Genomic DNA, 12,557 nt, shown 5'->3' on the forward strand with positions numbered 1-12,557 from the left:
ATGTGGTATTCGTTCGATATTTTGATGAGATGTATGTTGTCTTTCCTCTAGTGGTGTTATGTGAACATCGACTACACGAAACTTCACCATGATTTAGGACTAAAGGAAGGCACTGGGAAGTAATAAGTAGATGATGGGTTGCTAGAGTGACAAAAGCTTAAACCCTAGTTTATGCATTGCTTCGTAAGGGGCTGATTTGGATCCACATGTTTCATGCTATGGTTAGATTTATCTTAATTATTATTGCATAGTTGCAGATGCTTGCGAGAGGGGTTAATCATAAGTGGGAGGCTTGTCCAAGTAAGGACAACAACCAAACACTGGTCCACCCACATATCAAATTATCAAAGTAACGAACGTGAATCATATGAGCATGATGAAAACTAACTTGACAGTAATTCCCATGTGTCCTCAGGAGCGGTTTGCTTTATATAAGAGTTCATCCAGGCTTGTCCTTTTCTATAAAAGGGATTGGGCCACCTTTCTGCACCTTTCTACACTTGTTACTTGTTACCCGTTACGAATTATCTTATCACAAAACTATCTGTTACCGATAATTTCAGTGCCTGCAGGAAATACCTTGCTGAAAACCGCTTGTCATTTCCTTCTGCTCCTCGTTGGGTTCGACACTCTTACTTATCGAGAGGACTACAATAGATCCCCTATACTTGTGGGTCATCAAGACTCTTTTGTGGCACCATTGTCAGGGAGTGAAGCGCCTTTGGTGAGTGCAATTTGGTAAGGAAACATTTATATTAGGTGCTGAAATTTACTGTGACTTGTCACTATGGAAAATCATCCTTTGAGGGGCTTGTTCAGGGTATCTTCACCTCGACCGAAAGAGCAAAGAGTTTCTCCTCAACCTATTGCACCTACTGAAAATATTTATTCAGAAATTCCTTCGAGTAGGATAGAAAAATTGCTAGATAATCCTTATGCAGGAGATGGAACACTACATCCTGATATGCATCTAATCTATGTAGATGAAATTTGTGGATTATTTAAGCTTGCAGGTTTACCCGAGGATGAAGTCAAGAAGAAGTTATTCCCTTTATCTTTGAAGGGAAAGGCATTGAAGTGGTATAGGCTATGCAATGATATTGGAGCTTGGAATTACAATCGGTTGAAAGTGGAATTTTATCAGAAGTTTTATCCTATGCATCTGGTTCATCGTGATCGGAACTATATATATAATTTTTAGCCTCGTGCAGGAGAAAGTATCGCTCAGGAGAAAGTCAATGTTATATTCATGCCCCAATCATGAGCTCTCACGGGAAATTATTATACATAATTTTTATGCTCGGCTTTGTCATAATGATCAATCCATGCTCGATACTTCTTTGTATTAGTTCTTTTATGAAGAAGACTATTGAATTCAAATGGGATCTTTTGGAAAGAATTAAACACAACTTTGAAGATTGGGAGCTCGATGAAGGTAAGGAGTCAGGTATAAATCTTGAGTTTGATTGTGTTAAATCTTTTCTGGATACCGATATTTTTCGTGAATTTAGCACTGAATCTGGACTTGACTCTGAGATAGTAGCTTATTTTTGTGAAACATTTGCTACTCATGTTGATCTCCCTAAGGAGAAGTGGTTTACATATCATCCCCCATTGAAGTAAATGTAGTAGAACCCATTAAAGCTGACGAAGAAACCGTTACTTATAATGTTGATCCAGTCATTCCTACTGCTTATGTTGAGAAACCACCTTTTCCTGTTAGGATAAAGGAACATGCTAAAGCTTCAGCTGTGGTTCGTAAGAGTTACACAAGAACACCTACACCCTCTGAACAAATTCAAGTTGAACCCAATGTTGCTATGGTTAAAGATCTCTTGGGTGAAAATATTGATGGGCATGTTATTTATTTCTGTGATGAAGCTACTAGAATTGCTAAACCCGATGAAAAAGCTAAACATAGACCTGTTGTTGGCATGCCTGTTGTCTCTGTTAAAATAGGAGATCATTGTCATCATGGCTTATGTGATTTGGGTGCTAGTATGAGTGCAATCCCTTTTACTTTATATTAGGAAATTATGAATGATATTGCACCTGCTGAAATAGAAGATATTGATGTTACTATCAAGCTTGCTAATACGGATACTGTCACCCCACTTGGGATTGTTAGAGATGTTGAAGTCTTGTGTGGAAAAATAAAATACCCTACTGATTTTCTAGTTCTTGGTTCCCCACAAGGTGATTTTTGTCCCATTATATTTGGCAGACCTTTCTTGAATGCCGCTAATGCTAAGATAGATTTTGAGAAAGAAACTGTTAGTGTAAGTTTCGGGGATGTGTCTCATGAGTTTAATTTCTCCAAATTCCATAGACAAACTCGTGATAAAGAATTGCCTAGTAAAGATGAAATTATTGGTCTTGCTTCTATTGTCGTGCCTCCTACTGATCCTTTAGAATAATATTTGCTAGACCATGAAAATGATATGTTTATGAATGAAAGAAATGAAATAGATGAAATATTCTTTAAACAAATGCCTGTTTTGAAACACAATTTGTCGGTTGAGACTCTTGGAGATCCTCTTCCACCAAAGAGTGATCCTGTGTTCGATCTTAAGCTATTACTTGGTACTTGGAAATATGCTTATCTTGATGAAAACAAGATATATCCTGTTATTATTAGTGCTAACGTTTCAGAGCATGAAGAAAAGAGATTATTGAAAACTCTAAGGAAGCACCATGCCGCTATTGGACATACTCCTGATGATCTTAAGGGCATTAGTCCCACTATATGTCAGCATAAAATTAATATGGAGCCTGATGCTAAACTAGTTGTTGATCACTAGCGACAATTAAAACCTAAGATGAAGGAAGTGGTAAGAAATGAAATACTGATATGTCTCCATCGTATCTATAATTTTTTATTATTTCATGCCAATATTCTACAACTTTCATATATTTTTGGCAACTTTTTACATTATTTTTGGGACTAACATATTGATCCAATGCCCAGTGTCAGTTCCTGTTTGTTGCATGTTTTTTGTTTCGAAGAAAATCCATACCAAACGGAGTCCAAACGCAATAAAAACTTGCAAAGATTTTTTTGCGATATATGTGATTTTTGGGAAAAAGAATCAACGTGAGACGAAGCCCGAGGGGGGCAGAAGGCAGGGGGCGCGCCCTGGGCCCTTGCGGCCACCCTGTAAGGAGGTTGGTGCCCTTCTTCTGGAACAAGAAAGCTAATATCCAGATAAAAATTGTGTCAAAATTTCAGCCCAATTGGAGTTATGGATCTCCGGGAATTTAAGAAACGGTGAAGGGCCAGAATCTGGGAGCGCAGAAACAGAAGGAAACGGAGAGAGAGATCCAATCTCGGAGGGGCTCCCGCCCCTATGCCACCATGGAGGCCATGGATCAGAGGGGAAACCTTTCTCCCATCTAGGGGGAAGGTGAAGGAAGAAGAAGAAGGAGGGGGGCTCTCTCCCCCTCTCTCCCGATGGCGCCCGAACGCCGCCAGGGCCATCATCATGACGGCGATCTACAACAACAACTTCGCCACCGTCATCACCAACTCTCTCCCCCTCTATGCAGCGGTGTAACACCTCTTCTCCCCGCTGTAATCTCTACTTAAACATGGTGCTCAACGCTATATATTATTTCCCAATGATGTATGGCTATCCTATGATGTTTGAGTAGATCCGTTTTGTCCTATGGGTTGATTGATGATCGTGATTGGTTTGAGTTGCATGTTTTATTATTGGTGCTGTCCTATGGTGCTCTCCGTGTCACGCAAGCGTGAGGGATCTCCGCTGTAGGGTTTGCAATATGTTCATGGTTTTCTTATTGTCTGTGTTGCGTGAGTGATAGAAACACAAACACGGATAAGTGGATTATGGCGTAAGGGAATAAAGAGGACTTGATACTTTAATGCTATGGTTGGGTTTTACCTTAATGATCTTTAGTAGTTACGGATGTTTGCTAGAGTTCCAATCATAAGTGCATATGATCCAAGAAGAGAAAGTATGTTAGCTTATGTCTCTCCCTCATATAAAATTGCAATAATGATTACCGGTCTAGTTATCGATTGCCTAGGGACAAATAACTTTCTTGTGACAAAAAGCTCTCTACTAAAACTAACTTAGTTATGTCTTTATCTAAACAGCCCCTAGTTTTTATTTACGTACTCTTTATTATCTTGCAAACCTATCCTATCACACCTACAAAGTACTTCTAGTTTCATACTTGTTCTAGGTAAAGTGAACGTTAAGTGCGCGTAGAGTTGTATCGGTGGTCGATAGAACTTGAAGGGAATACAAATCCTACCTTTAGCTCCTCGTTGGGCTCGACACTCTTATTTATCGAGAAACGCTACAACTGATCCCCTATACTTGTGGGTTATCAAGACCTTTTTCTGGCGCCGTTGCTAGGGAGCAATAGCGTGGGGTGAATATTCTCGTGTGTGCTTGTTTGCTTTATCACTAAATAGATTTTATTTGCTGTTCTAAGTTGTTCTCTATCTTTATTTATGGATATGGAACACGAAATACCCAAAAAATAGGTGTACTTGCTACTCATGGAGATGGGGAACCTCCTAAAACCCTCAATGCTCATTATGTGAAGGATATTATGCACTACTTTAATAAACCTGAGAAAACCCCATTCAATTATATAATGGGAGACACGTTGGATCAATGTGAATACTTTAGGGATTATCGCTTGACTCAAAAAGGGAAACTGTTATGGGATCAAATTCATATGTTGCATTGGTATGCTCGGAATTTATGCTTGAGGTATGATTATACTTGTTGCTATAGGACGAAGGCTCTACACCTTCCCTTTTCTTGTAGATTTAATGATAATGAAACCTTGGCTTCTTATGCTAATGGTATACATGATTACTATGATGTGGAACAAATAGAAGAATTCGTTTCTTTTAAGGATGCTTATGAAATTGAATCTTTGTTTGAAAAGTATGAAGCTTTTGATGATGATGTTTATAGGCCTGAAAATTTTTCGATACTTAAATATTGCTATGAGAATTATGAATACAATGCCGATATTGATGCGTTTATTGAGAAAGTCTCCGTTGTCCAAGAAGAGACTAATATTTTGCAGGAATCTATGGAAGAAGAAATTGCTGAAACTGTGAGCTCATTAGATGAAAAAGATGACGAGGAGATCGAAGAACAAAAGGAGGAAGAGCGGATTGATCACCCGTGCCCACCTTCTAATGATAGTAACTGTTCAACTCATACATTGTTTAATTTCCCTTCATGCTTACCGAAGGATGATTGCTATGACAATTGCTATGATCCCTTTGATTTGTTTGAAATATCCCTTTTTGATGAAACTTGATGCTTGCTATGCTTGTGGCCATGATGCCAATATGAATTATGCTTATGGAGATGAACTTGCTATAGTTCCTTATGTTAAGAATGAAATTGTTGCTATTGCACCCACGCATGATAGTCCTATTTTCTTTTTGAATTCTCCCAACTACACTATATCGGAGAAGTTTGCGCTTATTAAGGATTATATTAATGGGTTGCGTTTTAGTACTACACATCATGATTTTGATAAATATAATATGCATGTGCTTGCTGCTCCTACTTGCAATTATTATGAGAGAGGAACTACATCTCCACTTCTCTATGTTTCCAATGCGATAAAATTGCAAGAAACTATTTATGCTATGTATCAGCCTTTACTACGTGTGCATGAATTGTTGTTTTATGACATGCCGATGCATAGGAACAGAGTTAGACTTCATTGTTGCATGACATATGTTACTTTGTGCTCACTACCAAATTACAAATCATTGTTAATTAAAATTGGTTTTGATATACCTTGGGATCCGGGTGGATCCATTACTTGAGCACTATATACCTAGCTTAATGGCTTTAAAGAAAGCGCTGACATGGAGACAACCCGGAAGTTTTAGAGACTCATTTATTTCTGTTGTGTGCTTTTATAAAGTTTAAAAAAATAAAATAAAATGGGGAACCTAAAACTTTTTCAAAAAGAGAAGTGAAAGTAAGAAAGACGAGCACCATTGAAGTGGGGGAGCTCCTTGAACTTTGTTCATGCCCATGGAAATTTTGTGAATCTCGATTACAGAAACTTTTCAACAAAAATAGTTATCCCCTTGTATAAATCTATTGTATTATAAAAATAATGTGCCAAGATTTGCCTTTAGGATGATTAGATTGCTTGTTTGGTTTGTGCAGTGGAAAAACAGAAACTTTGGCTGTAGTGTGTGAATTTACATTTTTTACTGGAATGTCAAAAGCTTCTGAAACTTTTTGCACGGTACTTATATACAATTTTTTTTATTTTTTACTATTTTTTAAGAATTTTGGCAGTTACATAAGTATGATTGATGTTCAGATTACTAAAGACTGTCCTGTTTAAGACAGATTCTGTTTTTGATGCATTGTTTTGCTAGTTTTGATGAAACTATCGATTGTATCGGTGGTATAAGACATGGAAAAGTTATATTACAGTAGATATAATGCAAAAATAAAATATGAATGAGTTTAAAAAAATACTTAAAGTGGTAATATGTTTTACTATACTAACGGATCTCACGACGGTTTCGTTAAGTTTTGTGTGATTGAAGTTTTCGAGTTTTGAGTGAGAACACGATGGACGAAGGAATAAGGAGTGGCAAGAGCCTAAGCTTGGGGATGACCGAGGCACCCCAAGGTAATATTCAAGGACTCCCAAGCAACTAAGCTTGGGGATGCCCCGGAAGGCATCCCCTCTTTCTTCTAACGATCATCGGTAATTTTACTTGAAGCTATATTTTTATTCGTCACATGGTATGCGTATATCTTGGAGCGTCGTGTGTTTTTATTTTTCTTTTAATAATGCAACATGCTGGTATGAGATAGTCCTTGGTTTTCACTTCACTTCACTTCAAGCTATATTTTAATAAGGCACCCCAAGCTATATTTATAGAATGTTGTTTTCACTTCACTTATATCTTTTGAGTATGGCTTATAGAAGGCTTCATGTGCTTCACTTATATCATTTGAAGTTTGGATTGCCTGTTTCTCTACACATAGAAAACCGCAATTTGTAGAATGCTCTTTTGCTTCACCTATATTTGTTAGAGCGTGGGTATATCTTTTGTACAAAGAATTAAACTCTCATGCTTCGCTTATACCTCTTTAGAGAGTTAACAGTAATTGGTCATTCACATGGCTAGTCATAAAATCCTAAATAAAACTTGTAGATCACTGAATATGATATGTTTGATTCCTTGCAATAGTTTTGCGATATAAAGATGGTGATATTAGATTCATGCTAGTGAGTAATTGTGGATGGTAGAAATACTTGTGTTGAAGTTTGTGATTCCCGTACCATGCACGTATGGTGAACCGTTATGTAACGAAGTCGGAGCATGATTTGTTCTTGATTGTCTTCCTTATGAGTGGCGATTGGGGACGAGTGATGGTCCTTTCCTACCAATCTATCCCCCTAGGAGCATGCATGTAGTATTTTGTTTTGATAGTTAATTGATTTTTGCAATAAGTATGTGAGTTATATATGACTAATGTTGAGTCCATGGATTATAAGCACTCTCACCCTTCCACAGTTGCTAGCCTCTTTGGTACCGTGCATTGCCCTTTCTCACCTCGAGAGTCGGTGCAAACTTCGTCGGTGCATCCAAACCCCGTGATACGATACGCTCTGTCACACATAAGCCTCCTTATATCTTCCTCAAAACAGCCACCATACCTACCTATCATGGCATTTCCATAGCCATTCCGAGATATATTGCCATGCAACTTCCATCATCAGCATATAAATGACTTGAGCGTTCATTGTCATATTGCTTTGCATGATCGTAAGATAGCTAGCATGATATTGTCATGGCTTGTCCGTTTTTTGATATCTTTTGCTACGCTAGGTCCTTGCACATCCTGGTACACAGCCATAGGCATTCGTATGGAGTCATACTTTGTTCTAGATATCGAGTTGTAATATTGAGTTGTAAGTAAATAAAAGTGTGATGATCATCATTATTAGAGCATTGTCCCAGGTGAGGAAAGGATGATGGAGACTATGATTCCCCCACAAGTCGGGATGAGACTCCGGACTAAAAATAATATATATATATATATATATATATATATATTTATATATATATATAGAGAGAGAGAGAGAGGGAGAGAGCATGGATTTGCTATCCACACTAGCTCGTATGGCTGTTATCAGAACCCTTTGTTCGCTTTGAGATTCGAACCTCTAAGTGGATAAGGTTCTGATTTAATCATTTGTTGAATTTCGCCACGCCGGGGGAGGAAAGCTGGGCCGAACCTTTTTGGTGTGAGGGGCCGGGAAATAAAGCCTACTGCCTGGCTTTGCAGGTGTGTACTCAGGGCAAAGTGACGGCATCCCTTTTTGAAGCAGCAGGGTGCGCCAATGGCTGTTTTGGGCTAGCAATTGCATTGGCTAATTCTGGCTATTTAGCAAAAGTTCCATGACACGGTGTACTTGGCCAGTAGTGTTGAAGCTGCCATTTTCGTCTACCAAGCTGTGCACTATTGGGCACCGTTTGAGAGTAGCAAGATGGCCATGTGACGTGCTGGAACAGAGGTGTGAGATTTGCCATATTTAGCCTAGGTTAATTGAATATTGTTCTGCACCGTCCTGTAATAATGAACCTGCCAGATGATTAACTGTAATTTGCAGAGGAAAGAGACATTGGCATGCAACCAACCGTATGGGCTTCTAATTACTAACGCCACCGTCCAACTCTTTGTTTTGCATGTATCTAGCATCTTGCTTGTTCTTGGTCCCCGCGCTCTTTGTATGTGCATGACAGGAGCTGTTTCGGGAAAAAGTTACGGTGGCCGGCGGAGGCCAATTACTAAAAGGTTTTGAGCTGCACACCCGTTTGGCCCTCTAAAACTTGCTCTTTCGGCCTAGCTCATTGTGCATGATTCGGCACCGTACGCGGCATGGGTTCTCTAATTTGTTGCAGAAGAAAAACCGTCGTTAAATGTTAAGCTGCTGGCCCGGCCCCAGTCCAGCTGCGGCAAGATGCATGCAGTAACTAAAGCCGCTGCTCAGCTCTGGCTTTGCATATAACAAGATCCTTCCTCTTCTTTGCTCCTGCGCTACGCTAAGGCCAACTCCACCACGCAACCCCAAACGAACGTCCGTTTTGTCCGGATTCTGTCCGTTTCGGTAGGGTAATGGGGTCGTGTCTGGGCGTGTCCTGGGATGCGGTGGCCGTGCGCCCAGTGCGCTGCCGCATCCGTTTGCCCCATCTTGTCCGCCTCCATTTTAAAAAGAGAGCAACATTTCAAATGCCAAGCCCTAGTTCAGACCAGCGGCCCTAGTTCACACCGGCAACAGAGCCAGCGGCCTACACGTCAATCGCCGGCAACACAGCCAGTGGCCCTAGTTCACGCCGGCAACAGAGCCAGCGGCCTACATGTCCATCACCGGCAACACAGCCAGCGGCCGGCAACATAGCCAGCCTCCAAAATGAATACTTGTCCTCGCCGGCAACACAGCCAGCCTCCAAAATGAATGTTTTTCTCACCGGCACACAGCCAGTGGCCCAGCGGGCGGGCGGCACCCATGCCAGCCTCCAAAAAGAACGGCCACGGCCGATCGGACGACCTAGTTCAGGCCGTTGGCGTCGAACATCTCCTTCTGCCTGGCCTCGAACCAGCACCTCGTCTTCTCGCTCATCTTCGACAAGTCCACGCTCATGATCGCAAGGGCCACCTCCTTTGCTTTGGTTGCAGCGTTGTTGGCCTCGATGTGGAGCTGTCGCTGCCTGGCCGAGACATTGGCGGCCTCGATGTCGAGCTGCCTTTGCCGGGACGCCTCCTCCATGTCGATCTTCCTCCTCTTGGCCGCCTCCTCCATCTCAAGCTTCTTCCTTTGAAGCTCTAGGTATTGCTTCATTTGCTCGTCCTTGCTTTGCCGCTTCTTCTTGTCCCTCACATCCTTTTGAGACATCATGCCATGCAAAGTCTCATGCAAGGCCATGGATGAGGCATCACGTATATCGTCCACCTTGGAGTTGGTCTTGCCCCTCGGCCTCTTCAATGCCTCGCCATCTCCACCTCCGGCGAACTTGGTCGTGTTCTTGCCTCTCTTCCTTTGAAGTTCACGGTATTGATCCTTGAACTTAGGGTAATTGTTGATGATCGTCCAACAATGCGTAAGAGTGAATGGCTTGTCATTGTCCCGGGCCTTGAATGCTTCCAAAGATTGAAATTCCTACACCACATGATCAACAACAATTGAACATGCAAACATATACAAGGCCGAAGTCTCATGGCCGTAGCAAGGAAAGGACTGGGATAGGAGAGCATACCATGTCCCCAACGCCGAGACCACTCACGGTCGTGCTTCAACGCTCTCAAATGCGGCGCAATACTTGTTACACTCTTGTTGGATGAACAACCACCTCTTTTGAATCGAGGTGATGCCATGGTTGCTTCTAATTTGGTGGGTGTAACATCCCAATTTGGAATGTTATACATAGGTCATTCATGCATATCATATTTTATTGCATTTCATTTCGCGGTCCTCGAAATCCGAAGCAACTCAAGGACCCACGGAGAGAGTTGGGGATTTCACGTTCTTCATATTCGAATTTTATCAAATATTGAGGCAAGGACCATTTTGGTTTTAATAATTTTTCTCTCCAAAAATATTTCATATTAAAATATATGAGAGGAGATAATATGACTTTTCCAAAAATAAGTGAAATATTGGAGGAAAAATATTAAAATCAAATGAATAAATTTTACATGGATTTTATTGCAATTTTATTTGAATTAGGAAAAAATATGCGTTTTTCAAAATTGCATTAGAGGCCCAAATAAATGTTCACTTTGTCCTGAATATTATTAGAGGACCGTGAAAATTTATTTCAGGATTTTTGGAGTCCGTTTAGTATTTGTTTTATTTGCTTTTCCACGTCAGGTTTTTTAAAAAAAGAAAAGAGCACCGACCGAGCGGGCCGTGCCCGACTAGGACACCGCCCGGCCGGCTTTATAAGGCGAGGCCCGCGAAGCCGCCAGCCCCGCCCGAAACCCTAGCGCCGCCCGCCGCCGCGCCGCCGCCTCCCGCCGCGACGCCGCCGCCCCGCAAAGCCGCCGCTCGCCGCCACCGCGACCCCGTCGCCCCGCCGCCGTCGACCCCGCCCGCCGCCGCCAGAGTCCCCGCCGCCGGAGTCTCCGCCGATCCCGCCGACGCCGAGGTAGCCGCCGCCGCCGTCCGGTTTTCTCGGGAAAACTGTTGGTTTTTTTTAGAAAACCCTAGACCTAGTCTTTTTTTAAATAGATCGGTTCGTTCGGTTTTTCGTTGGTTTGTTTATTTAGCGGACATTCGTCTGTATGTTCGTTTTAAAGAACGGTTGTTCGTCGCTTAGTCGCAGACAGCGAACGTTCGTTCGTTAGCCTGTTCGTCAGTTTTTCTTTTTCCAGGGTTTTTCCGCGATTATTTCCGATCACGATTTCTGCCCTAATTATCGATCTAGTATATCTTTTCGCTCGTTTATCCAAATCAGGTGAAACAAGCGCCTAGATCTTCGTCTCGAAGCCCTCTTTCTGTTTAACCAACTTGAACAAGATTTTGGTACTGTAAAATTTGACTTTAGTCCAGATTAGTAATCGGATCTTGTTTCTTTCGTAGTTTGTGTTTCGTTGCTCCGTTTGACTTGATTCTTTTTGCAAACCGGAGTTCTTTAGTTGAACTTTCTGGTTAGGTCTTCTTATTTGAATTTTACCCGTGCATCTTTCCTTGATTGCTTATGTATGCTATTGTTTGTTTGCGATAGAATTCCCGGAGTGCGAAGCGCGCTACTACGAGTCACTAGGTTATGCAGATCGTCAGCAAAGCAAGTAACACATTGATCATACTCTTTCATACCCAGTTTTTATGCATTAGTTACAATCCTCAAATGCTGCATGATTAGGATGTGATTAGCATGTGGGTATTGGGAAGTAGTTGATGAGGTAGAACCTATTACCTGTTTTATTATCAAACCCTTGGGAGTTACTTCTACGTTATGCTTATATTGCTATGCTATGCTTGTAGACGTGGATTGGGTTTGAGTGTATCCATGACAGATGTGAGTGTTTAATTAATGGTTCAATTCTAAGGTGGCAACTTTAATACACATATGGGTGGATTGTTGGTTTTGGGCACCTGGGGTTATACCAGTGTTGTCCTAGGAGATCCCGGGGTTATACCGTGAGATCCTCCTATGGTCCGCCACCCAGGCTCAAAGGGATCATAAGATTATTCATGCTAGAAACTTCCGTGTGCAGCCACAAGCTATTATGGGCTCTAGCATAGTTGAGTAGGTTGCATGACCTCTTCGAGTGGTAGGCTAGCAGATGTAGGGGATGTAGGTTGGTACTGTCGACCCGGGGTTAGAGTTAATGCTTCTGAAATACTGTGTCTCGGTCATCCGTTTCTCAAACACCATGCAGTGCGAGAAATCCAACGGAGGAGATCGAGTCTTGTGGGAAAAAGTGTGTAAACCTCTGCAGAGTGTACAAACTAATCATGGTTAGCCATGTCCCCGGTTATGGACATCTTGAGTATCTGGTTTCTTGGAT

This window comes from Aegilops tauschii, chromosome 7 (assembly GCF_002575655.3).
Source record: "Aegilops tauschii subsp. strangulata cultivar AL8/78 chromosome 7, Aet v6.0, whole genome shotgun sequence".
Lineage (NCBI taxonomy): Eukaryota > Viridiplantae > Streptophyta > Magnoliopsida > Poales > Poaceae > Aegilops > Aegilops tauschii.